The sequence below is a fragment of the Aplidium turbinatum genome, chromosome 12 (genome assembly GCF_918807975.1).
Source record: "Aplidium turbinatum chromosome 12, kaAplTurb1.1, whole genome shotgun sequence".
Taxonomy (NCBI): domain Eukaryota; kingdom Metazoa; phylum Chordata; class Ascidiacea; order Aplousobranchia; family Polyclinidae; genus Aplidium; species Aplidium turbinatum.
Window position 1 is genome coordinate 22,012,732 of NC_137483.1, and position 25,240 is coordinate 22,037,971.

At 36.9% G+C, this 25,240-nt stretch overlaps 9 non-coding genes across 9 annotated transcripts; all 9 read right to left on the reverse strand.

The window, feature by feature from the left end:
* Positions 1 to 232: 232 nt before the first annotated feature.
* Positions 233 to 304, reverse strand: Trnad-guc (transfer RNA aspartic acid (anticodon GUC)). Its single transcript has one exon. It is a non-coding gene; the product is annotated as a tRNA-Asp (tRNA).
* A 300-nt stretch (positions 305 to 604) lies between these two features.
* On the reverse strand, positions 605 to 676 carry Trnad-guc (transfer RNA aspartic acid (anticodon GUC)). The gene has a single exon. It is a non-coding gene; the product is annotated as a tRNA-Asp (tRNA).
* A 971-nt stretch (positions 677 to 1,647) lies between these two features.
* Trnad-guc (transfer RNA aspartic acid (anticodon GUC)) lies at positions 1,648 to 1,719 on the reverse strand. The gene has a single exon. It is a non-coding gene; the product is annotated as a tRNA-Asp (tRNA).
* An 8,502-nt stretch (positions 1,720 to 10,221) lies between these two features.
* Positions 10,222 to 10,293, reverse strand: Trnad-guc (transfer RNA aspartic acid (anticodon GUC)). The gene has a single exon. It is a non-coding gene; the product is annotated as a tRNA-Asp (tRNA).
* Positions 10,294 to 11,141: 848 nt separating this feature from the next.
* Trnad-guc (transfer RNA aspartic acid (anticodon GUC)) lies at positions 11,142 to 11,213 on the reverse strand. Its single transcript has one exon. It is a non-coding gene; the product is annotated as a tRNA-Asp (tRNA).
* A 2,474-nt stretch (positions 11,214 to 13,687) lies between these two features.
* Positions 13,688 to 13,759, reverse strand: Trnad-guc (transfer RNA aspartic acid (anticodon GUC)). The gene has a single exon. It is a non-coding gene; the product is annotated as a tRNA-Asp (tRNA).
* A 297-nt stretch (positions 13,760 to 14,056) lies between these two features.
* Positions 14,057 to 14,128, reverse strand: Trnad-guc (transfer RNA aspartic acid (anticodon GUC)). The gene has a single exon. It is a non-coding gene; the product is annotated as a tRNA-Asp (tRNA).
* Positions 14,129 to 15,880: 1,752 nt separating this feature from the next.
* Positions 15,881 to 15,952, reverse strand: Trnad-guc (transfer RNA aspartic acid (anticodon GUC)). Its single transcript has one exon. It is a non-coding gene; the product is annotated as a tRNA-Asp (tRNA).
* Positions 15,953 to 17,014: 1,062 nt separating this feature from the next.
* Trnad-guc (transfer RNA aspartic acid (anticodon GUC)) lies at positions 17,015 to 17,086 on the reverse strand. Its single transcript has one exon. It is a non-coding gene; the product is annotated as a tRNA-Asp (tRNA).
* Positions 17,087 to 25,240: the final 8,154 nt, after the last annotated feature.

Below are 25,240 nucleotides of genomic sequence, written 5' to 3' on the forward strand. Positions count from 1 at the left end.
TCAAAAATATGAAATCTGTTTGTCTTTTGCATGTGAGGTTCATTTTCTACACAGACAAAGCTATGTGTTTTGTGAATCCACAATTTTATTAACTCTAAATTAAGGATAAATATATTCAAAATTGTTAATAATGTTTTAACTTTTCACAAGCAAACTTTGCAACCAAATTGAAAGGTGCTTCGTTTCGCCAGGTTATCAATTGATCAATTTGACAAAATAACTTTGAATGTATCTCCCCGTCGGGGAATCGAACCCCGGTCTCCCGCGTGACAGGCGGAGATACTTACCACTATACTAACGAGGACTACGTGATGTCATGCAAGAGCTGGTAGAATAAAACGGAAAGGTTGTGTTTATCTCAAACGCATTCTTTTAAAAATATGAATTCTGTTTGTCATTTGCATGTGAGGTTCATTTTCTACACAGACAAAACAATGTGTTTTGTGAATCCACAATTTTATTAACACTAAATTAAGGATAAATATATTCAAAATCGTTAATAATGTTTTAACGTTTTACAAGCAAACTTTGCAACCAAGTTGAATGGTGCTTCGTCACGTCAGGTTATCAATTGATCAATTTGACAAAACAACTTTGAATGTATCTCCCCGTCGGGGAATCGAACCCCGGTCTCCCGCGTGACAGGCGGGGATACTTACCACTATACTAACGAGGACTACGTGATGTCATGCAGGAGCTGGTGGAATAACACGGAAAGGTTGTGTTTATTTCAAACGCATTCTTTTAAAAATATGAATTATGTTTGCATTTGCATGTGAGGTTCATTTTTTACACAGACAAAACTATGTGTTTTGTTAATCCACAATTTTATTAACACTAAATTAAGGATAAATATAAACAAATTCGTTAATAAAGTTCACAAGCAAATACTACTTACCACCATACTAACGAGGACTGCGTGATGTCATGCAGGAGCTAGTGTAATAACACGGAAAGGTTGGGTTTATTTCAAGCGCATTCTTTCAGAAATATGAATTCTGTTCGTCTTTTGGATGTGAGGTTGATTTTCTACACAAACAAAACAATGTGTTTTGTGAATCCACAATTTTATTAACTCTAAATTAAGGATATGAAATATGAATTTTGTTCGTCTTTTGGATGTGAGGTTCATTTTCAAGGTAAAATTTGATACAGCTTAGACTTGATAAAAGCATGGATTTTTTTACTTGTGTTTCAGTGGTTGTTGCGCAAATACAGTCGAATTATTCGCCAGGTTATCAATTATTCAACTTGACAAAATGACTTTTGAATGTATCTCCCCGTCGGGGATTCGAACCCGGTCTCCCGCGTGACAGGCGGAGATACTTACCACTATACTCACGAGGACTACGTGATGTCATGAACAGAGCTAGTGGAATAACACGGAAAGGTTGTGTTTATCTCAAACGCATTCTTTCTAAAATATGAATTCTGTTTGTTTTTTGGATGTGAGGTTGATTTTCTACACAAACAAAACAATGTGTTTTGTGAATCCACAATTTTATTAACTCTAAATTAAGGATAAATATATTCAAATTCGTTAATAAAGTTTTAACGTTCACAAGCAAACTTTGCAACCAAATTGAATGGTGCTTCGTCTTGCCAGGTTATAAATTATTCAATTTGACAAAATAACTTTGAATGTATCTCCCCGTCGGGGAATCGAACCCCGGTCTCCCGCGTGACAGGCGGGGATACTTACCACTATACTAACGAGGACTACGTGATGTCATGCAAGAGCTGGTAGAATTAAACGGAAAGGTTGTGTTTATCTCAAACGCATTCTTTCTAAAATATGAATTCTGTTTGTTTTTTGGATGTGAGGTTCATTTTCTACACAGACAAAGCTATGTGTTTTGTGAATCCACAATTTTATTAACTCTAAATTAAGGATAAATATATTCAAAATTGTTAATAATGTTTTAACGTTTTACAAGCAAACTTTGCAACCAAGTTGAATGGTGCTTCGTCACGCCAGGTTATCAATTGATCAATTTGACAAAACAACTTTGAATGTATCTCCCCGTCGGGGAATCGAACCCTCGTCTCCCGCGTGACAGCGGAGACACTTACCACTATACTAACGAGGACTACGTGATTTCATGCAAGAGCTAGTGTAATAACACGGAAAGGTTGTGTTTATCTCAAACGCATTCTTTCAGAAATATGAATTCTGTTCGTCTTTTGGATCTGAGGTTCATTTTCAAGGTAAAATTTGATACAGCTTAGACTTGATAAAAGCATGGATTTTTTACTTGTTGTTTTGCAAATACAGTCGAATTATTCGCCAGGTTATCAATTAATCAACTTGACAAAATGACTTTTGAATGTATCTCCCCGTCGGGGAATCGAACCCGGTCTCCCGCGTGACAGGCGGAGATACTTACCACTATACTCACGAGGACTACGTGATGTCATGAACAGAGCTAGTGGAATAACACGGAAATGTTGTGTTTATCTCAAACGCATTCTTTCTAAAATATGAATTCTGTTTGTTTTTTGGATGTGAGGTTCATTTTTTACACAAACAAAACAATGTGTTTTGTGAATCCACAATTTTATTAACTCTAAATTAAGGATAAATATATTCAAATTCGTTAATAAAGTTTTAACGTTCACAAGCAAACTTTGCAACCAAATTGAATGGTGCTTCGTCTCGCCAGATTATAAATTAATCAATTTGACCGTCGGGGAATCGAACCCCGGTCTCCCGCGCGACAAGCGGGGATACTTACCACTATACTAACGATAGGCCTACCATATTTTCATCGCTTAAAAAGAGGACACGTTTCGCCAGCAAGTAAATTTTACGCTTGAAGAATTTTCTGCAGGTTTTTAGATCATTACATTATAGCCCTACGCAGCAAAAGTTATCAAAAAAAAAACACGAAAACAGATTGACTTAACGTTTAACTTATTTTTTCTTATTTCTAGTGCTTCCTTAAGACAACAAATGGTTTTATATTTTTAAGAGTAAGCTAAGCAAAAAATGAAAAAAGACCTAATTTTTAGACAATGTCAGTCAGACAGTGGTGATCGCAAAAATCTGCAAAATGTGACAAATCAGGCACGACCTCCAGATCAAGCCTTAAGTTTTCTTCAACTAGGAATGGTAACTGGTCAGCCTTAACGAAGTGCTAAATTATTTTCAAGAAATGTGACTAAAACTGTAGGCTGCACATTACCGTTACGATGCTAAAAACGGCGTGACCTAAAAAGCTGTTCGTTTCCTTGCAAAGCTGTAGGCCTATCCAAGCCACGATTTCTTTTGCTGTAGGTTAGGTGTTAGCCTATACACATTGCACTTTTAGACATTCGTTTCGATTTGTTCAAGTACGGTAGCCTACCAAACTGAGTTGGTACGGTAATCAACAACGTCTACCAGCGTTGTACGCACGGGCGCCGATCCCTATAGGACAGTGGGGACATGTCCCCACCATCTTTTTACATGTCCCCATCATCTTTTTACATTATTTTTGTAACGTAAAAGGGAAAATATTACCCGAATGTCACAATTTTACCAGTCAAACGTTTAAAATATATTGAAAGGAGGGGACAACATTTTTGTTTTATGCGAGGAAGCCCCAACCGTAGTAGAAATGTTTTATTAGGTAGAGAAACCCTGGTGTAACTCGTAAATTGTATTTAATTTGGTTACGCCAGGGCCACACAGTGCAGAGTTTTAGAATTACTTTGAAAGAGTCGTACAAGCATGTAGTGCAGTAAATGTAGCTTGTATTACTTTTGTATAAGAAAAAATCTATTTTTTCAGTTATTATTACATTGAGGTTAAGAGCTGCTGAAATGTCTTTACCGGTTTGGCAAAAAATTGTATATAGGAAAATCAGCAGTTGGAAGGCTGGCAGGCACCTTTTTTTCAATTGAAAAAACTCTTACCCTACCCAATTTTTAAAAGACTTGTCACGTTCCAAATCGTCTTCAGTATGGACATGGCCATGGTCAACCTCCTAAACTTCAAAATCGATCGGTCAGAGTATTTTGTAGTCATTGACAGCTCGCAGCAAAATCTTACTGACTATTTCAAGTCGACCGATCTTGAGCACTACAAAATTCTACAAGAATCACTCTTTAGTGGAAAGCTACAATCACATTTGGTAAACGATTATCTTCAGTTCTTTGACACAGAGTCCCTTGCACAAGATTTTCGAATGATATTCAAGAAGATACCATCCGCTGTTCGGCAAATGTTTCCGCAAGTGAAACTTTTGCTCATATCACCAGCCCGCTCGTGTTCAGCTGAACGCTCATTTTCAACTTTGCGACGTATCAAAACTTTGTTACGATCTACCATGACACAGAAACGGCCAAATCATGCAATGGTCTGCTATGTGCACAATAAAGTTTTGAATTCGATCAACCTTCATTATAAGCCAAGGATCAACCAAGGACTTCGTTTTTAATTCGCCGGAGACTCGTTGCCGAGTTGCAGTGTTTGAACTTCTGCTGTCCAATGCTGACACTGACAATTAAAATACATCGCATTAGACTTGTAGCCTATCTACTGTAGGCCTATTTGTTTGTTTGTTGAACAGACCCCAATCTTTCAGCTCGCTTCGCTCGTCTGCCCTTTCTTTCCTAGTAAATGTCCTCACCAATCTTAGAGAGCGATCGGCGCCCATGGTTGTACGGTATCAATATAAAACGTATGCAGGTAAAAGATTATTTTTTGTGAAAGTGTGAGCATGGCCTTTGAAATGTCATTTAATATGTTACAGTGAACCAGGCAATGAATGTTCAACAACAGTTCCATAAAAGGCGCCAATTTTTTGTAGAATTTATAAATCAGCATGTTATAGGCTACATTGGTAATACAAAATGTTTAGAAAACTAATAGCCTACAAGCCGTCGTTGAAACGTCATCAAGCAATATAATCCCGTTGAAAATATAAGCAAGAAAACCCAAATTGTCAAAAAAGAGGACATTTGAGCAATTTTTAGTGTCCTCGGAGGACAATTCATTCTTCTTGAAAAAAGAGGACAAATCCTCTTAAAAGAGGACATATGGTAGCCCTAACTAACGAGGACTACGTGATGTTATGCAGAAGCTAGTGGAATAACACGGAAAGGTTGTGTTTATTTCAAACGCATTCTTTTAAAAATATGTATTATGTTTGTCATTTGCATGTGAGGTTCATTTTTTACACAGACAAAACTATGTGTTTTGTTAATCCACAATTTTATTAACACTAAATTAAGGATAAATATAATCAAATTCGTTAATAAAGTTCACAAGCAAACTTTGCAACCAATCAATTCTCAATTGCAATTTAAGGTCAATTTTGATACAGCTCAGACTTGATAAAAGCATGGATTTTTTTACTTGTCTTTCTGTGGTCGTTTCGCAAATACAGTTGAATTATTGACATAAGTGCGTTTGGTGTGTGGCATTATCGTGAACAGATGTTGAAACGCGCCCACTAAATCGAAACAATGGTCCTTCGTCTCGCCAGGTTATAAATTAATCAACTTGCCAAAATGAATTTTGAATGTATCTCCCCGTCGGGGAATCGAACCCCATTCTCCCCCGTGACAGGCGGAGATACTTACCACTATACTAACGAGGACTACGTGATGTGATGCAGAAGCTAGTGTAATAACACGGAAAGGTTGTGTTTATCTCAAACGCATTCTATCAAAAATATGAATTTTGTTCGTCTTTTGGATGTGAGGTTCATTTTCAAGGTAAAATTTGATACAGCTTAGACTTGATAAAAGCATGGAATTTTTTACTTGTGTTTCAGTGGTTGTTGCGCAAATACAGTCGAATTATTCGCCAGGTTAGCAATTATTCAACTTGACAAAATGACTTTTGAATGTATCTCCCCGTCGGGGAATCGAACCCGGTCTCCCGCGTGACAGGCGGAGATACTTACCACTATACTCACGAGGACTACGTGATGTCATGAACAGAGCTAGTGGAATAACACGGAAAGGTTGTGTTTATCTCAAACGCATTCTTTCTAAAATATGAATTCTGTTTGTTTTTTGGATGTGAGGTTGATTTTCTACACAAACAAAACAATGTGTTTTGTGAATCCACAATTTTATTAACTCTAAATTAAGGATAAATATATTCAAATTCGTTAATAAAGTTTTAACGTTCACAAGCAAACTTTGCAACCAAGTTGAATGGTGCTTCGTCACGCCAGGTTATCAATTGATCAATTTGACAAAACAAGTTTGAATGTATCTCCCCGTCGGGGAATCGAACCCCATTCTCCCGCGTGACAGGCGGGGATACTTACCACTATACTAACGAGGACTACGTGATGTCATGCAAGAGCTGGTAGAATAAAACGGAAAGGTTGTGTTTATCTCAAACGCATTCTTTTAAAAATATGAATTCTGTTTGTCATTTGCATGTGAGGTTCATTTTCTACACAGACAAAGCTATGTGTTTTGTGAATCCACAATTTTATTAACACTAAATTAAGGATAAATATATTCAAAATTGTTAATAATGTTTTAACGTTTTACAAGCAAACTTTGCAACCAAGTTGAATGGTGCTTCGTCACGCCAGGTTATCAATTGTTCAATTTGACAAAACAAGTTTGAATGTATCTCCCCGTCGGGGAATCGAACCCCATTCTCCCGGGTGACAGGCGGGGATACCCGGGACTACAGAGAAGGGGACTTCCGACTCAAAAACGGCATGGGCCTTAAGAGGGTTACTACTGCTCAAACGAAAATCGACAAAAGATAACATCTAAACGTCTTTCTGTTTCATGTAACAACTTTTAAGGGTACTCAGCACAAAATTGAGTAAGCTGTGGCTATATTTACATTATATAGTGTAATAATTACCTCAATAGTGTTGCCAGATAAGGAATTCTGCCTTAATTTGAGAAAAGTTTAAAGCTGTTGAAAACAAAAACTTGAATTTTGTAAAAATTTTTAGTCCTGGGCAAAGATGAAAACGCTAGTCTTATTCCTAACTCTAACCCTTACCTTAACCCTTCCTAACTTTAATCCTAACTCTGGCAACACCTCATTGTAACCACGTCATTAAGTGTGGAAAAATAACCACTTCTAATTGAGTATATGGTGAGGAAAATATGCAAACACTGATAAAACGTAACTTTAGTATTATAAACATGGAAGTGGCTATTTTTCCACAATAAGGTGTTGCCAGAGTTAGGATTAAAGTTAGGAAGGGTTAAAATTAGGAATAAGATTAGGGTTTTGATCTTCCCAGGACTAAAAAAAATTTCCTAAATACAAGTTTTTGTTTTCAACAACTTTAAACTTTTCTCAAATTAGGGCAGAATTCCTTACCTGGCAGCACTATAGAGGCTATTATTACACTATACAATGTAAATAAAGCTACAGCCTATAAACATTTCACTATAACATTTAAAATCATAAGGCTACGGTACATGGAATCGCCAATACTTTCAGACCGTATATATTCATTTTTTGTAAAATTAAACAAAGATAATGAATACTGCAGCAACGCCAACAGTGTTAGGCCTATGTGTTTCCGGTGGCTCCAGGTCCCCTGCTGCCATGGGCAAGCATATTAACCCTTGAAAGGGGGGTGTCACGACTGCCACGTCGCTCATTGTTGCCTGGTTTCGGAGGATGTTTGAAGTTCCTTGATTGGGGTAGGATCTCTACACAAACACATAGAAAATATTGTAGTGCAGTCGAGCATCTATAGGAGCAGACAAACCTCCACGATCAGCTAACTCAAACAACTGGGCATATTCCTCTGGTACACAGTCTTGGATTTTATGTACATTTATAATCTTGCACAAGCAATTCTTTGCAAGCAGAGCACTTTCTTCGGTGAGATACACTACGTACAATGTATCCACTATAATGCACGTAACATTAGCATCAACAATTCAACATCAGAGAAATCATCTATGCTATTGTGCTAACTACAACAAAGAAATCATCAAGCCATTTGAAAGAGGAAGCATCTGAAATTTCCGGGGGAGATTGGTCAGAGGATACCAGGCAAGATGCTGATACCAAAGCTTGCTGTTGTAACAAACTTAAACAACAAAATTTTTTTCTGACTCGAGCAGCTGCTTTACTGACATGAAGAAGTTATCTCCATTGGTTTGACGATACCATCATACCAATCAAAGCACGATTCAGTAGGATGAGACATAAATTTTCCACTAAGGGCAGAATCAAATCCATTCTTCTGGAGGTATTCAACAAGTTTCGGAACTGCACTCATGCTCTGAATACAAGCGGTAAACGTTTCAGTGGTAAGTCCGTTATTGCTGGACTTTTCCACTTCATAAATATATCCATTGCTTTCCAAAAGGCAAGTTTTTGTTTTCAACAGCTTTAAACTTTTCTCAAATTAGGGCAGAGTTCCTTATCTGGCAACGCTATTGAGGCTATTATTACACTATATAGTGTAAATATAGCCCCAGCCTATTTATAAAGTCATTTCACTGTAATGGTTCTTAGTTGGATGAGTAAGAAAGCCTACCTGTTGCATACATGGTTGTCAAATTCACATGCAGTAGCCTATTTTGAAAGTAATGAAAATGAACACTTTCATCTATAACAAATTTTAAGTAATATCCTTCAGGCAAGATTGCGTCTTGCAGCTAAAGCAAAAAAGAATTAAAATCACACAGAGCATCAAGTTGAAACAATGCAAGTTTTTGCTTTTCTATTCGTTCATTTTCTTTGTCACATCAAGAAGCAGTACCGGTACCAGATGTTGTTGGTCGAGACATAGAGAGTGTTTTTGACAAATGCCTTGGCAGGTGAGGAAAAATAGATGTGGAACAGCACTTTCCTTTAGTCGCAAACGTTGATACCCTTGGCGCCCCAGTGCTTCATGCTGGATGCAACCTAATTCGTACCATGAACAATTCGTACCATGAAAAGATCGAGAGAAAAAATAGCACAAAGCCGAAGTCGCTGATCGCAATAAAGCAGATGTCGCTAATCGGAGTTTCCGCAAACATTTTAAAGTTAGGATTAGAGTTAGGGTTAGTGTTAACGAAAAATAGAAATACGTTAAGGTTAAAAAAAAGAAGAAAAAAAGCCAAAATAACACACGGATCGGAGTTTCCGCTTAACCCTAACTTTAAAATGTTTGCGGAAACTCCGATTAGCAACTTCGGCTTTGTAGCGATCATGGCTTTGTGCTATTTTTTCTCTCAATCTTTTCATGGTACGAATTGTTCCTGGTACGAATTACCGTAGGTTGCATCCCTTCATGCCGACTCTCTTTATGTATTCTTCCCGAAAATGATTTATGTACACTCTGTGCGAGTTAGTTAATGTCCAATCTTTACGCAGAATTACTATAAGCCATTTTCTTGTCAACTCTTCATTCATTGGAAAGACAAACATTGAAATTTTGGCATCTGTCGGTTAGATTTGTGACCTGACTGGCATTGAGGTACCGTACACAACATGTAGGCCTACCGGTATTACGGTACGGTAACCAACTAACCTATTGCTGATAATTGTGACAAAAAATGTACGGTACTAATATACAATAAACACTGAAAAGCATATATGTTTGCAGGTAATTTATAAAATACATCAGCCAAAATTGTTAAAAACATGTTCTGTCAATGGCCTCACAGCAATTGCAGTTGAACTGTCTAAAAAAAATCAAAAAGCTTAGCCTAGCCTAAATCACCATTTTATAACGTTGCTTGCTACATTGCTTTTTGTTCAAGTCTTTCTTTCCATTACTCTGCACACTTGTCTTAACTTTAAAGCAAAGCAAACTGCATCACTTCATGAGTTAACCTCCAGTCTTCAACTGACAAACCAATACTGAACATGCCGTAAGAAGTTCGCGCATGCGCACAACGACCCTCTTAAAGCCCAATGACAGAAGCAAATTTTTTCAGTCGGAAGTCCCCTTCTCTGTAGTCCCGGGGGGATACTTACCATTATACTCACGAGGACTACGTGATGTCATTAACAGAGCTAGTGGAATAACACGGAAAGGTTGTGTTTATCTCAAACGCATTCTTTCTAAAATATGAATTCTGTTTGTTTTTTGGATGTGAGGTTGATTTTCTACACAAACAAAACAATGTGTTTTGTGAATCCACAATTTTATTAACTCTAAATTAAGGATAAATATATTCAAATTCGTTAATAAAGTTTTAACGTTCACAAGCAAACTTTTCAACCAAATTGAATGGTGCTTCGTCTTGCCAGGTTATAAATTAATCAATTTGACAAAATAACTTTGAATGTATCTCCCCGTCGGGGAATCGAACCCCGGTCTCCCGCGTGACAGGCGGGGATACTTACCACTATACTAACGAGGACTACGTGATGTCATGCAGGGGCTAGTGGAATAACACGGAAAGGTTGTGTTTATTTCAAACGCATTCTTTTAAAAAAATGTATTATGTTTGTCATTTGCATGTGAGGTTCATTTTTTACACAGACAAAACTATGTGTTTTGTTAATCCACAATTTTATTAACACTAACTTAAGGATAAATATAATCAAATTCGTTAATAAAGTTCTAAAGTTCACAAGCAAACTTTGCAACCAATCAATTCTCCATTGCAATTTAAGGTCAATTTTGATACAGCTCAGACTTGATAAAAGCATGGATTTTTTTACTTGCCTTTCTGTGGTCGTTTCGCAAATACAGTTGAATTATTGACATAAGTGCGTTTGGTGTGTGATATTATCGTGAACAGATGTTGAAGCGCGCCCACTGAATCGAAACAATGGTCCTTCGTCTCGCCAGGTTATCAATTAATCAACTTGCCAAAATGAATTTTGAATGTATCTCCCCGTCGGGGAATCGAACCCGATTCTCCCGCGTGACAGGCGGAGATACTTACCACTATACTCACGAGGACTACGTGATGTCATGCAAGAGCTAGTAGAATAAAACGGAAATGTTGTGTTTATTTCGAACGCATTCTATCAAAAATATGAAATCTGTTTGTCTTTTGCATGTGAGGTTCATTTTCTACACAGACAAAGCTATGTGTTTTGTGAATCCACAATTTTATTAACTCTAAATTAAGGATAAATATATTCAAAATTGTTAATAATGTTTTAACTTTTCACAACCAAACTTTGCAACCAAATTGAATGGTGCTTCGTCTCGCCAGGTTATCAATTGATCAATTTGACAAAATAACTTTGAATGTATCTCCCCGTCGGGGAATCGAACCCCGGTCTCCCGCGTGACAGGCGGGGATACTTACCACTATACTAACGAGGACTACGTGATGTCATGCAAGAGCTGGTAGAATAAAACGGAAAGGTTGTGTTTATCTCAAACGCATTCTTTTAAAAATATGAATTCTGTTAGTCATTTGCATGTGAGGTTGATTTTCTACACAAACAAAACAATGTGTTTTGTGAATCCACAATTTTATTAACACTAAATTAAGGAGAAATATATTCAAAATCGTTAATAATGTTTTAACGTTTTACAAGCAAACTTTGCAACCAAGTTGAATGGTGCTTCGTCACGTCAGGTTATCAATTGATCAATTTGACAAAACAACTTTGAATGTATCTCCCCGTCGGGGAATCGTACCCCATTCTCCCGCGTGACAGGCGGGGATACTTACCACTATACTAACGAGGACTACGTGATGTCACGCAGGAGCTGGTGGAATAACACGGAAAGGTTGTGTTTATTTCAAACGCATTCTTTTAAAAATATGAATTATGTTTGCATTTGCATGTGAGGTTCATTTTTTACACAGACAAAACTATGTGTTTTGTTAATCCACAATTTTATTAACACTAAATTAAGGATAAATATAAACAAATTCGTTAATAAAGTTCATAAGCAAATACTACTTACCACCATACTAACGAGGACTGCGTGATGTCATGCAGAAGCTAGTGGAATAACACGGAAAGGTTGGGTTTATTTCAAGCGCATTCTTTCAGAAATATGAATTCTGTTCGTCTTTTGGATGTGAGGTTGATTTTCTACACAAACAAAACAATGTGTTTTGTGAATCCACAATTTTATTAACTCTAAATTAAGGATATGAAATATGAAATTTGTTCGTCTTTTGGATGTGAGGTTCATTTTCAAGGTAAAATTTGATACAGCTTAGACTTGATAAAAGCATGGATTTTTTTACTTGTGTTTCAGTGGTTGTTGCGCAAATACAGTCGAATTATTCGCCAGGTTATCAATTATTCAACTTGACAAAATGACTTTTGAATGTATCTCCCCGTCGGGGAATCGAACCCGGTCTCCCGCGTGACAGGCGGAGATACTTACCACTATACTCACGAGGACTACGTGATGTCATGAACAGAGCTAGTGAAATAACACGGAAAGGTTGTGTTTATCTCAAACGCATTCTTTCTAAAATATGAATTCTGTTTGTTTTTTGGATGTGAGGTTGATTTTCTACACAAACAAAACAATGTGTTTTGTGAATCCACAATTTTATTAACTCTAAATTAAGGATAAATATATTCAAATTCGTTAATAAAGTTTTAACGTTCACAAGCAAACTTTGCAACCAAATTGAATGGTGCTTCGTCTTGCCAGGTTATAAATTATTCAATTTGACAAAATAACTTTGAATGTATCTCCCCGTCGGGGAATCGAACCCCTTTCTCCCGCGTGACAGGCGGGGATACTTACCACTATACTAACGAGGACTACGTGATGTCATGCAAGAGCTGGTAGAATAAAACGGAAAGGTTGTGTTTATCTCAAACGCATTCTTTTAAAAATATGAATTATGTTTGTCATTTGCATGTGAGGTTCATTTTCTACACAGACAAAGCTATGTGTTTTGTGAATCCACAATTTTATTAACACTAAATTAAGGATAAATATATTCAAAATCGTTAATAATGTTTTAACGTTTTACAAGCAAACTTTGCAACAAAGTTGAATGGTGCTTCGTCACGCCAGGTTATCAATTGATCAATTGATCAATTTGACAAAACAACTTTGAATGTATCTCCCCGTCGGGGAATCGAACCCCATTCTCCCGCGTGACAGGCGGGGATACTTACCACTATACTCACGAGGACTACGTGATGTCATGAACAGAGCTAGTGGAATAACACGGAAAGGTTGTGTTTATCTCAAACGCATTCTTTCTAAAATATGAATTCTGTTTGTTTTTTGGATGTGAGGTTCATTTTCTACACATACAAAGCTATGTGTTTTGTGAATCCACAATTTATTAACTCTAAATTAAGGATAAATATATTCAAAATCGTTAATAAAGTTTTAACGTTTCACAAGCAAACTTTGCAACCAAATTGAATGGTGCTTCGTCTCGCCAGGTTATCAATTGATCAATTTATCAATTTGACAAAATAACTTTGAATGTATCTCCCCGTCGGGGAATCGAACCCCGGTCTCCCGCGTGACAGGCGGGGATACTTACCACTATACTAACGATGACTACGTGATGTCATGCAAGAGCTGGTAGAATAAAACGGAAAGGTTGTGTTTATCTCAAACGCATTCTTTTAAAAATATGAATTCTGTTTATCATTTGCATGTGAGGTTGATTTTCTACACAAACAAAACAATGTGTTTTGTGAATCCACAATTTTATTAACTCTAAATTAAAAATAAATATATTCAAATTCGTTAATAAAGTTTTAACGTTCACAAGCAATTTTTGCAACCAAATTGAATGGTGCTTTGTCTTGCCAGGTTATAATTTAATCAATTTGACAAAATAACTTTGAATGTATCTCCCCGTCGGGGAATCGAACCCCGGTCTCCCGCGTGACAGGCGGAGATACTTACCACTATACTAACGAGGACTACGTGATGTCATGCAAGAGCTGGTAGAATAAAACGGAAATGTTGTGTTTATCTCAAACGCATTCTTTCAAAAATATGAATTCTGTTTGTCATTTGCATGTGAGGTTCATTTTTTACACAGACAAAGCTATGTGTTTTGTGAATCCACAATTTTATTAACACTAAAAGGATAAATATATTCAAAATCGTTAATAATGTTTTAACGTTTTACAAGCAAACTTTGCAACCAAGTTGAATGGTGCTTCGTCACGCCAGGTTATCAATTGATCAATTTGACAAAACAACTTTGAATGTATCTCCCCGTCGGGGAATCGAACCCCGGTCTCCCGCGTGACAGGCGGAGATACTTACCACTATACTAACGAGGACTACGTGATGTCATGCAAGAGCTGGTAGAATAAAACGGAAAGGTTGTGTTTATTTCAAACGCATTCTTTCAAAAATATGAATTCTGTTTGTCATTTGCATGTGAGGTTCATTTTCTACACAGACAAAACTATGTGTTTTGTTAATCCACAATTTTATTAACTCTAAATTAAGGATAAATATATTCAAAATCGTTAATAATGTTTTAACGTTTTACAAGCAAACTTTGCAACAAAGTTGAATGGTGCTTCGTCACGCCAGGTTATCAATTGATCAATTGATCAATTTGACAAAACAACTTTGAATGTATTTCCCCGTCGGGGAATCGAACCCCATTCTCCCGCGTGACAGGCGGGGATACTTACCACTATACTCACGAGGACTACGTGATGTCATGAACAGAGCTAGTGGAATAACACGGAAAGGTTGTGTTTATCTCAAACGCATTCTTTCTAAAATATGAATTCTGTTTGTTTTTTGGATGTGAGGTTCATTTTCTACACAGACAAAACTATATGTTTTGTGAATCCACAATTTTATTAACACTAAATTAAGGATAAATATATTCAAAATCGTTAATAATGTTTTAACGTTTCACAACCAAACTTTGCAACCAAATTGAATGGTGCTTCGTCTCGCCAGGTTATCAATTGATCAATTTGACAAAATAACTTTGAATGTATCTCCCCGTCGGGGAATCGAACCCCGGTCTCCCGCGTGACAGGCGGGGATACTTACCACTATACTAACGATGACTACGTGATGTCATGCAAGAGCTGGTAGAATAAAACGGAAAGGTTGTGTTTATCTCAAACGCATTCTTTTAAAAATATGAATTCTGTTTGTCATTTGCATGTGAGGTTCATTTTTTACACAGACAAAGCTATGTGTTTTGTGAATCCACAATTTTATTAACACTAAATTAAGGATAAATATATTCAAAATCGTTAATAATGTTTTAACGTTTTACAAGCAAACTTTGCAACCAAGTTGAATGGTGCTTCGTCACGCCAGGTTATCAATTGATCAATTTGACAAAACAACTTTGAATGTATCTCCCCGTCGGGGAATCGAACCCAGGTCTCCAGCGTGACAGGCGGAGATACTTACCACTATACTAACGAGGACTACGTGATTTCATGCAGGAGCTAGTGTAATAACACGGAAAGGTTGTGTTTATCTCAAACGCATTCTTTCAGAAATATGAATTTTGTTCGTCTTTTGGATGTGAGGTTCATTTTCAAGGTAAAATTTGATACCGCTTAGACTTGATAAAAGCATGGATTTTTTTACTTGTGTTTCAGTGGTTGTTGCGCAAATACAGTCGAATTATTCGCCAGGTTATCAATTAATCAACTTGCCAAAATGACTTTTGAATGTATCTCCCCGTCGGGGAATCGAACCCGGTCTCCCGCGTGACAGGCGGAGATACTTACCACTATACTCACGAGGACTACGTGATGTCATGAACAGAGCTAGTGGAATAACACGGAAAGGTTGTGTTTATCTCAAACGCATTCTTTCTAAAATATGAATTCTGTTTGTTTTTTGGATGTGAGGTTCATTTTCTACACAAACAAAACAATGTGTTTTGTGAATCCACAATTTTATTAACTCTAAATTAAGGATAAATATATTCAAATTCGTTAATAAAGTTTTAACGTTTCACAAGCAAACTTTGCAACCAAATTGAATGATGCTTCGTCTCGCCAGGTTATCAATTGATCAATTTGACAAAATAACTTTGAATGTATCTCCCCGTCGGGGAATCGAACCCCGGTCTCCCGCGTGACAGGCGGAGATACTTACCACTATACTAACGAGGACTACGTGATGTCATGCAAGAGCTGGTAGAATAAAACGGAAAGGTTGTGTTTATCTCAAACGCATTCTTTTAAAAATATGAATTCTGTTTGTCATTTGCATGTGAGGTTCATTTTCTACACAGACAAAGCTATGTGTTTTGTGAATCCACAATTTTATTAACACTAAATTAAGGATAAATATATTCAAAATCGTTAATAATGTTTTAACGTTTTACAAGCAAACTTTGCAACAAAGTTGAATGGTGCTTCGTCACGCCAGGTTATCAATTGATCAATTGATCAATTTGACAAAACAACTTTGAATGTATCTCCCCGTCGGGGAATCGAACCCCTTTCTCCCGCGTGACAGGCGGGGATACTTACCACTATACTAACGAGGACTACGTGATGTCATGAACAGAGCTAGTGGAATAACACGGAAAGGTTGTGTTTATCTCAAACGCATTCTTTCTAAAATATGAATTCTGTTTGTTTTTTGGATGTGAGGTTCATTTTCTACACTTACAAAGCTATGTGTTTTGTGAATCCACAATTTTATTAACACTAAATTAAGGATAAATATATTCAAAATCGTTAATAATGTTTTAACGTTTTACAAGCAAACTTTGCAACAAAGTTGAATGGTGCTTCGTCACGCCAGGTTATCAATTGATCAATTGATCAATTTGACAAAACAACTTTGAATGTATCTCCCCGTCGGGGAATCGAACCCCTTTCTCCCGCGTGACAGGCGGGGATACTTACCACTATACTAACGAGGACTACGTGATGTCATGAACAGAGCTGGTGGAATAACACGTAAAGGTTGTGTTTATCTCAAACGCATTCTTTCTAAAATATGAATTCTGTTTGTTTTTTGGATGTGAGGTTCATTTTCTACACATACAAAGCTATGTGTTTTGTGAATCCACAATTTTATTAACACTAAATTAAGGATAAATATATTCAAAATCGTTAATAATGTTTTAACGTTTTACAAGCAAACTTTGCAACCAAGTTGAATGGTGCTTCGTCTCGCCAGGTTATCAATTGATCAATTTGACAAAATAACTTTGAATGTATCTCCCCGTCGGGGAATCGAACCCCGGTCTCCCGCGTGACAGGCGGAGATACTTACCACTATACTAACGAGGACTACGTGATGTCATGCAAGAGCTGGTAGAATAAAACGGAAAGGTTGTGTTTATCTCAAACGCATTCTTTTAAAAATATGAATTCTGTTTGTCATTTGCATGTGAGGTTCATTTTCTACACAGACAAAGCTATGTGTTTTGTGAATCCACAATTTTATTAACACTAAATCACGGCGAGCTATAATAGAGGCCAGCGCATCGTGCACGCACGAGATCTGACTGACGGCCGATATGCTTTATGTAAAAAAACACGATTTTGTCACTTTCCTGGAACGTTATTAATAGTTAGGTGATGTTTCGTCAAAATTTATTAATTATTGTAATTAATATACAAACAATATCACATGGATATAACTTGATCATCATATGTTTTACTGTATTACAAATAGCATTTAGTAATAACAGCAGTTTTAGTAGTTTAGGTAAGCAAATGACAGTGGAATCGCTGCATAATGTTGATAGACCACAATTTCTACGAATCAGTTTTCTGCATTTCCCCTATTGACTTTAAACAGTACGTACTGTAATTCAAAAAATTCAAGTAGCCTACTGGATGCATAAAATATAAAACCATTAACAGTTTAAAAGCACAGAAAAATTTAAACATGGTAGAAATAAAGTACTGAGCATCATACATATCTGCAACTAATTTCCATGCAACATTAATAGCAATTTAAACAAAATCGTGCTGATCAATAGTTTTCAATTGAATCATGCCTTCACAGTATAATGCAGGTGAGCCGGACGTTGCTCAAACTATATCGTTCGTTAGATCGCGCTGCAAAAGATCTTATGTGTTGGCCTTCTAGACAGATATTACATCCAACTCTCCTATACAATCAGAAAATACAGTGAGATTAGAGCAGTAGAAACTAGTAAACAAAAATATGCCTGCTGGTAATTTTATCCAAGAATAGTTTTGAGTTTAGACAATAGACATATACACAAAACAATAAGCATGTAAGCAGTTCTGGCCACATCAAAATGAGTCAGTGTTCACCCTCTGAATCTGATATTGTATGGTTATCTCTGAGTCATCAGTTGATGGAGGGAGAGGCACCTGGTGTTGGTTGATCAGGATCAGCGTTGGTCTCTGTAGTTCATACCATTGATAGTGCGATGTTCTTCTGCCATATAGTCACTTATAAATGGTGAAATTCTGTTTTCATATTCATCTGACAGACAGAGCTATACTTCAAAACTTTAAGCTCAACTCTTCAAATATCAACAGTCAATAAATTAATCAATGAAGCCAGTCTGCCTAGCCCTAGAGTGACTGCCTAAAATGCAAAAACAATAAGGTTAAACAAAATATAAAGCTGTAATTTTACAAAATGAACGAGTAGAAGAGAAAGTCAAATGAGTCACAATTATATTGTGATTTACTACAATAGAACTATAGAAGTGGTTAATTGTAGATGGTGAATGATTACTACTGATAAATGCAGCCATATAACGAAGTAGAAAATACTTACTAAATAAATACAGTAGAAATGTTGTTTAAAAACATTAAAAGTTGCATGGAAAGTAAAAGCTTACCTGGAAAAATATACAAATAAACTACCAAGCATTTTTATAACATCAGATCAGCTAAATAAAGATTCAAAGAAAGATTATGCCTTTAGCTATCAGCATGTATAGACTATATTCTACGAAAGTTTTAGCACTTTCAATGCACTTTCTTTTGAGCATCTGGGAGACTGCAACAGGGCATAGTTCTTTAAAAATACATTAGCCAATGTGCGACAATGAGACAATGTCATGAAAAAGCAATGTCGTTCAGATATGGATAGAAAGTTACAGGAAATAAATTTTCGACACATTTCGCCAACAACACTTGTAAAAAAGATGTAACAAAATACACACCACTGTACAACACTATCCTTAGGACGTGTCAGACCACCTCGATTTAATTTATCAACATATGAACCAAATCTTTCATAATAGAAGTATGTGTCTTCTGCAATAGCACATCCATTCTTCAACTCAACATACCCAGCAATATAAACCATTGCAATTAAAACCTCTTCTGAAACTTTCCCTTCCAAAGCACATAAGCTATGCAAAATTTCAAGCTCACTTTCTACAAGATCACGATTACAAGCGACACAAGCATGACCTTCGGCAACATCAAACTTTAAATCTAATTGCAGTGAGAGCTTCGCATGTTGAATTCTTACCTTTTCCAAAACTGACTGAGCAGTAATGAAATAGGTACCTCCAGACCCTTGTCAAAGTTTACTGAAGCACTTTTCTAATGGGTCTGTTGTAAACCAGCCAAAGATTACAAAATCATTTCCACATGAAAGTAAATAATTTGCTAGATCTACAAAACCATGGCATATATGATACAAGAAGTTGGCAGTATCTGCCGTTAACTGACGAATTCTGACTGAGCCAGTTTTCTTCATTTTTTCTGCCATGCTTGCAACATCTAGCAAAAACTGTAGCCTTGGGTCATCGGGTGACCGAATCACTGCCCTAGTTGGATCGTTAAATCTCACATCAGTACCAAGTCTTCTGACATTAAGAATCTTCCATAATTTAATGAAAATTTTGATAAAATTTGCTGTACCTGCAACAGGAAGATGTTTCAGTTTCGGATGAGTTTGTAAAGCGGCGACAGTTTCATCACAAAACACCTTCAGACAGGTTGACACCTTTTGCCTCTCAATTGGTTTTGGAGAAACAGCCACATTTGTTAACTTCGAAAGCTTCAGTAGATGATTTGTTTCCATTTCATGTAACCGCTTTAGATCACTCCACTTTGCAACCTGACGCTTACCATCAAATTCAAATTCCAGCTCGCCACACTTTTCAGTGAGCCAGTTATTTCGAATACATTTCATAACATGAACATAATCATACAGCAAAAATGTTCCTTCATCTTTGAGCCATGGTTTCCCCTTAACCGTGTTAAGTTTCCTAAAACATTTTTGGTTGGTTTGATGCCCATCTGCAATAATTGCTAAAACGTTTCCACCAGACTGATTGATACATTGCAAAATAGGTTCACTTTGACTGATTAAAAAATCTGATGTCAAATTACTCACTGGTAGAACTTTTGCCAGGAACTCCGGACCACCAAACAAGCACTTTACCATCATCCCCAAAACAGTTTTTGCTAAGCATTCTGGATGATCTGCAGCTTTGCCGAATAGTGTGCCACCATGGTATGTGATCATAGATTTAATATATACTTCATCCCACAACAAAACACAGTTACGTTGACGCGCAGGTAAACCATCTAAAACATTTTTTAAGAAAGCCAAATCAGTTATGTTATCCACTTTCGAAGTAATACCTTTCAGTGTACTAACACTCGGGAGCTTGTAATCTTCACGAAATCGGTTGTATAATGATCTTGACAATGCGAAATATTCAAATGCTCTAGTGACTGAATCTGGTGAATAAATAGCTTCCCCAACTTTCTCTTTTCCCATGGCACTCAGTTGCTCAAAAATGATTTGGGTTTTGTGGTTTTGCTCTTTATGTTTTAAAAATCGAATAATTTCATGAAGAGTAGACCAACGATTGCAATAAGTGACTCTGTTTGCTGAAAGTGTGTTAACTGTACATGAGGATCCACAGTGAAATGATTCATAGGTTAAATCACTTTTTATTTTGATTATGAAATGTGGTACACCTTGCGTCATTTTTTTTGACTGAATAATTTTACTTTCATCATCACTGTACACAAATAATTCTGAATCATGTAACTTCTTCTCAACCTCATTCAATGTAAGCATATCAGCCTTTTCAAACTCTGCGATCTCATCTGGCAAAACACTTCGAACACTGACAGAAGATTGTATTGTTTTTCTGCATTTGGGAGGAGGTGAGGACAAACAGCTTCTTGGAATATTGGGAAAGACACTTGGGGGTTCACTGGGGCGCAGTTTTCCACGACAAGCAACCATCTTGCAATCATCTGGCCAATGTTTGCGACAAATCGCTGTGTGTTTCGTTACTACTAAATTTGAACGCAGTATCATGGCTATCCATTTCTTTCTGTCTTCCTCATCCTGTGGTAACTTATATATGGACACAACAATCCCATTAGACTTATAATTTGAATTGCAGTTTGGTACGCAACACTTTAAAGGCATTTTTTAAAACAGAGGAATTATCTTTCATGCAAATTAATCAGATTAGTAAATCTAAATAATATCAAACCATGCATGTTAACTACTTTCTACTGACATGCAGATCATGAATTCTCAAGATGTATGTATTGCAAAAATCAAAACATCTCGAGAAATAAATGAAAGCATAACAAATAAAGATCCCCCATCATGCATGTATTAAATGAAGATGCTACAAAACTAAACAGTTGTTGAAACTGGGCAGTCCATCTATTAAAAATTGTTGTACTACCAGTATAGCCTATTGAAAGTTACTATTTAAGTTAGTTAAGATTTGTTAGAACTCTATACAGTAAGTACGGTAATCCACACAAATTAATAACATTACATTCTACAAAGATTAGCTTTGGTACTGGTATTTAAGAAAATAAATGTAATATCAGTGAAATACTTTTTTGTGAATATTGATATGTTATCTATAAGAAAATGGTGAGTGGACAGAAGACATGTTGCTGGCAAGCAAAAAAATACGGTACATGAAGATTTGTAATATAAAGTACAGGTAAACATTTAGTATCAACATTCAAAACTGACTGAAGCTGTTAAACTAACTTACCAGTAGTGAGTAACATTGCATACAACTGAACATATAAATGGAGATTTATTAAATAGGCCTACTCATGGGCGTCCGCACATAGGGGCAAATGGGGTCAGCTGACCCCCCCTGGAAAATTGTTGGATGAAAAATGAAAAAGCGAGAACATGCAAAAATAGGCAATTTTCTGAAAGGGGGGGAGGGGTGAAGGTGATACGAGTGATGACTGGCTGGTCAAGCTCTCCGATTGTGATCATCACCCTTCTTCGGGAGTATCCCACTTCCTCTATTAATTTACGAAGACACCTATACAAGCTACCCGTAATCGCAAAATTCGACAACTTGAGCTCCTGTACTCTTAGAACCACATTACTAGTGCGGCACTGGCTTTATCTCACATATATCTGAAGAAGGATAATTCACAGTTTCAAATAAAATCATCTCGTATTTCGTAAATTCAATGAAGCTGCACGTAACATTGAATCATACAGAAAAGAACAATCAGCCACCAGTTTAGTTAATCAGTTCTTGAATAAAAAGTGAAGTCGACGTGGGTCTTTGCCGAATTTTTCGATGACTTTTTGGATGAACAAATTTTGTCCGAGTTTATTCGGCTTCTGTGGACACTCATCATACACAGCCCGGACAGCCTGTCGTCAGACATAGTTGATCTGAGCCACGTTTTGACCCACCTCATTGTGCTGAATGATCTTTCTACTGTACAAGTAGTGGCGGGGAGGGTCAGTAATGTTATCATCGCTTGACGTACAGCTGGAAAAAGTTTCATAGTTTTCACCAAGTCCACAAATTCCAATTCTTCCTGGTTTTCGGACTGAGGAAATTTTCCTTTTATGGTTATGTCATACCACGACATGGCGTCCTGCTGAAATTTGTCAAAGTTGTAGAATTGGTGTATGGTTTTGACCAGGGCTTTGTAGTCTGAACGGTCAATTTTCTCCATCTGCGCTGGATCTGGATGCAGTCGGTGTAACATGAATGCCGGCATGTTCGTCTCTGAGAAGCGGCTTTTCAGAGACTGGATTAAAGAGTCCATGTGAGGAACGTAGGCCTAAATGGAGCGGCGATAGTATTCCTCACTGGTGCCACCAGTAAGCTATTTGCTCTGAATACTTGACGCTAATTTTCAAATTTGCTGTTGATATAATCACAACTCATAACTTTTTTGTGTGTATGGTTTTAAAGATTATATAGACTCCTAAATACCATCGCGTAATTGAAATGGTTTTTTTTCTCTGTTCTTACCATCATCATAATCCATCGTCGGTTTGTTCCCCACTAGTGGGGGTGGCCGATTGTTTCCGCGCAGCAATTGTTTTAATCCCTTTTCTCCATTTCACCCTGTCCCTTGCATCTTCCTCCTTCAGTCCGACTTTTTTAAATTCATCCTTCACTTGTTGTTTCCACGTTCTTCTTGGACGACCGCGTTTCCTCTTCCCATCCACCTTTAGATCTAGTGCCTTTCTAAGAAAACTTCCTTCCTCCCTCCTTATCACATGTCCATACCATCTTACTCCATTTGCCCTTGCCAGTTAGTCTATGGTCTCTCTCATCTCTAGCATATCCAACAATTCTTCAGTCCTTTTTTCCCTTCTCGTTTTCACCCCACACATTGCTCTCACCTTCCTTCCTTTACTATCTCTTCTTGGAACTATTAGCCTTACTAGCAGTCAGTCGCTGCGGAAACCACACAGTTATGACAAAACAAAGTGCATTATTACCCCAAATGTATATATTACACATTACGCAAGGTTCACTTGAGCACGATAATAGTACGCAATAAAACGATTATATAACTCTGATAATTTTTGCTCTGGCCAATTTTGATAAAAATCAGTAGAAATGTAAACACTGATAAAAATGATAAATTGTCTGGATGGTGTAATAGTCAAATTTTCAAAAAAAATTTGCATTCGGCCGAAAGGGCAGAGTGAACCCACCTTGACCCCCCCTAACCAAAAACCTGCGGACGCCCTTGGGCCTACTCTATTTGCTAACTTAAATAAACCTGGAAGAAATACAATTTTCTGCCTACTTTACCCACAACATGCTACAAGGAAACTGGGCAGAAACTTATTGTTAAAGAAAACATAGATTGGTAATGGCAGTTTGTTGTGAATTTTCTGTGTAACCAATGACTTCATGAACAGATAAAAGCTCCTTGAAACAAAAACATTGTAGCTTATACCTAATTTTGTTAAACTAAGCTGCATAACTGTAACTGCTTCAGCTTTTCATAAAGTTTGTAACTAAACTTCTACTATCTGGCAAAGATGCATAGTTAGTGAACAAGTTAAGGAAAGTATAAAAAATAAGTTCAGTAAAACTAGAACCTTAGCATAAAGTATAGACTATAGATGAAACATCTTCCTCACAACTGATTAAGTTAAGAATAGGCCGTCAGTCACGTTTGAAGTACGCGCGATGACCTGGCCTCTACTAGAGGGCGCCATGCACTAAATTAAGGATAAATATATTCAAAATCGTTAATAATGTTTTAACGTTTTACAAGCAAACTTTGCAACCAAGTTGAATGGTGCTTCGTCACGCCAGGTTATCAATTGATCAATTGATCAATTTGACAAAACAACTTTGAATGTATCTCCCCGTCGAGGAATCGAACCCCATTCTCCCGCGTGACAGGCGGGGATACTTACCACTATACTCACGAGGACTACGTGATGTCATGAACAGAGCTAGTGGAATAACACGGAAAGGTTGTGTTTATCTCAAACGCATTCTTTCTAAAATATGAATTCTGTTTGTTTTTTGGATGTGAGGTTCATTTTCTACACATACAAAGCTATGTGTTTTGTGAATCCACAATTTATTAACTCTAAATTAAGGATAAATATATTCAAAATCGTTAATAATGTTTTAACGTTTCACAAGCAAACTTTGCAACCAAATTGAATGGTGCTTCGTCTCGCCAGGTTATCAATTGATCAATTTGACAAAATAACTTTGAATGTATCTCCCCGTCGGGGAATCGAACCCCGGTCTCCCGCGTGACAGGCGGAGATACTTAGCCCTATACTAACGAGGACTACGTGATGTCATGCAAGAGCTGGTAGAATAAAACGGAAAGGTTGTGTTTATCTCAAACGCATTCTTTTAAAAATATGAATTCTGTTTGTCATTTGCATGTGAGGTTCATTTTCTACACAGACAAAGCTATGTGTTTTGTGAATCCACAATTTTATTAACACTAAATTAAGGATAAATATATTCAAAATCGTTAATAAAGTTTTAACGTTCACAAGCAAACTTTGCAACCAAATTGAATGGTGCTTCGTCTTGCCAGGTTATAATTTAATCAATTTGACAAAATAACTTTGAATGTATCTCCCCGTCGGGGAATCGAACCCCGGTCTCCCGCGTGACAGGCGGGGATACTTACCACTATACTAACGAAGACTACGTGATGTCATGCAAGAGCTTGTAGAATAAAACGGAA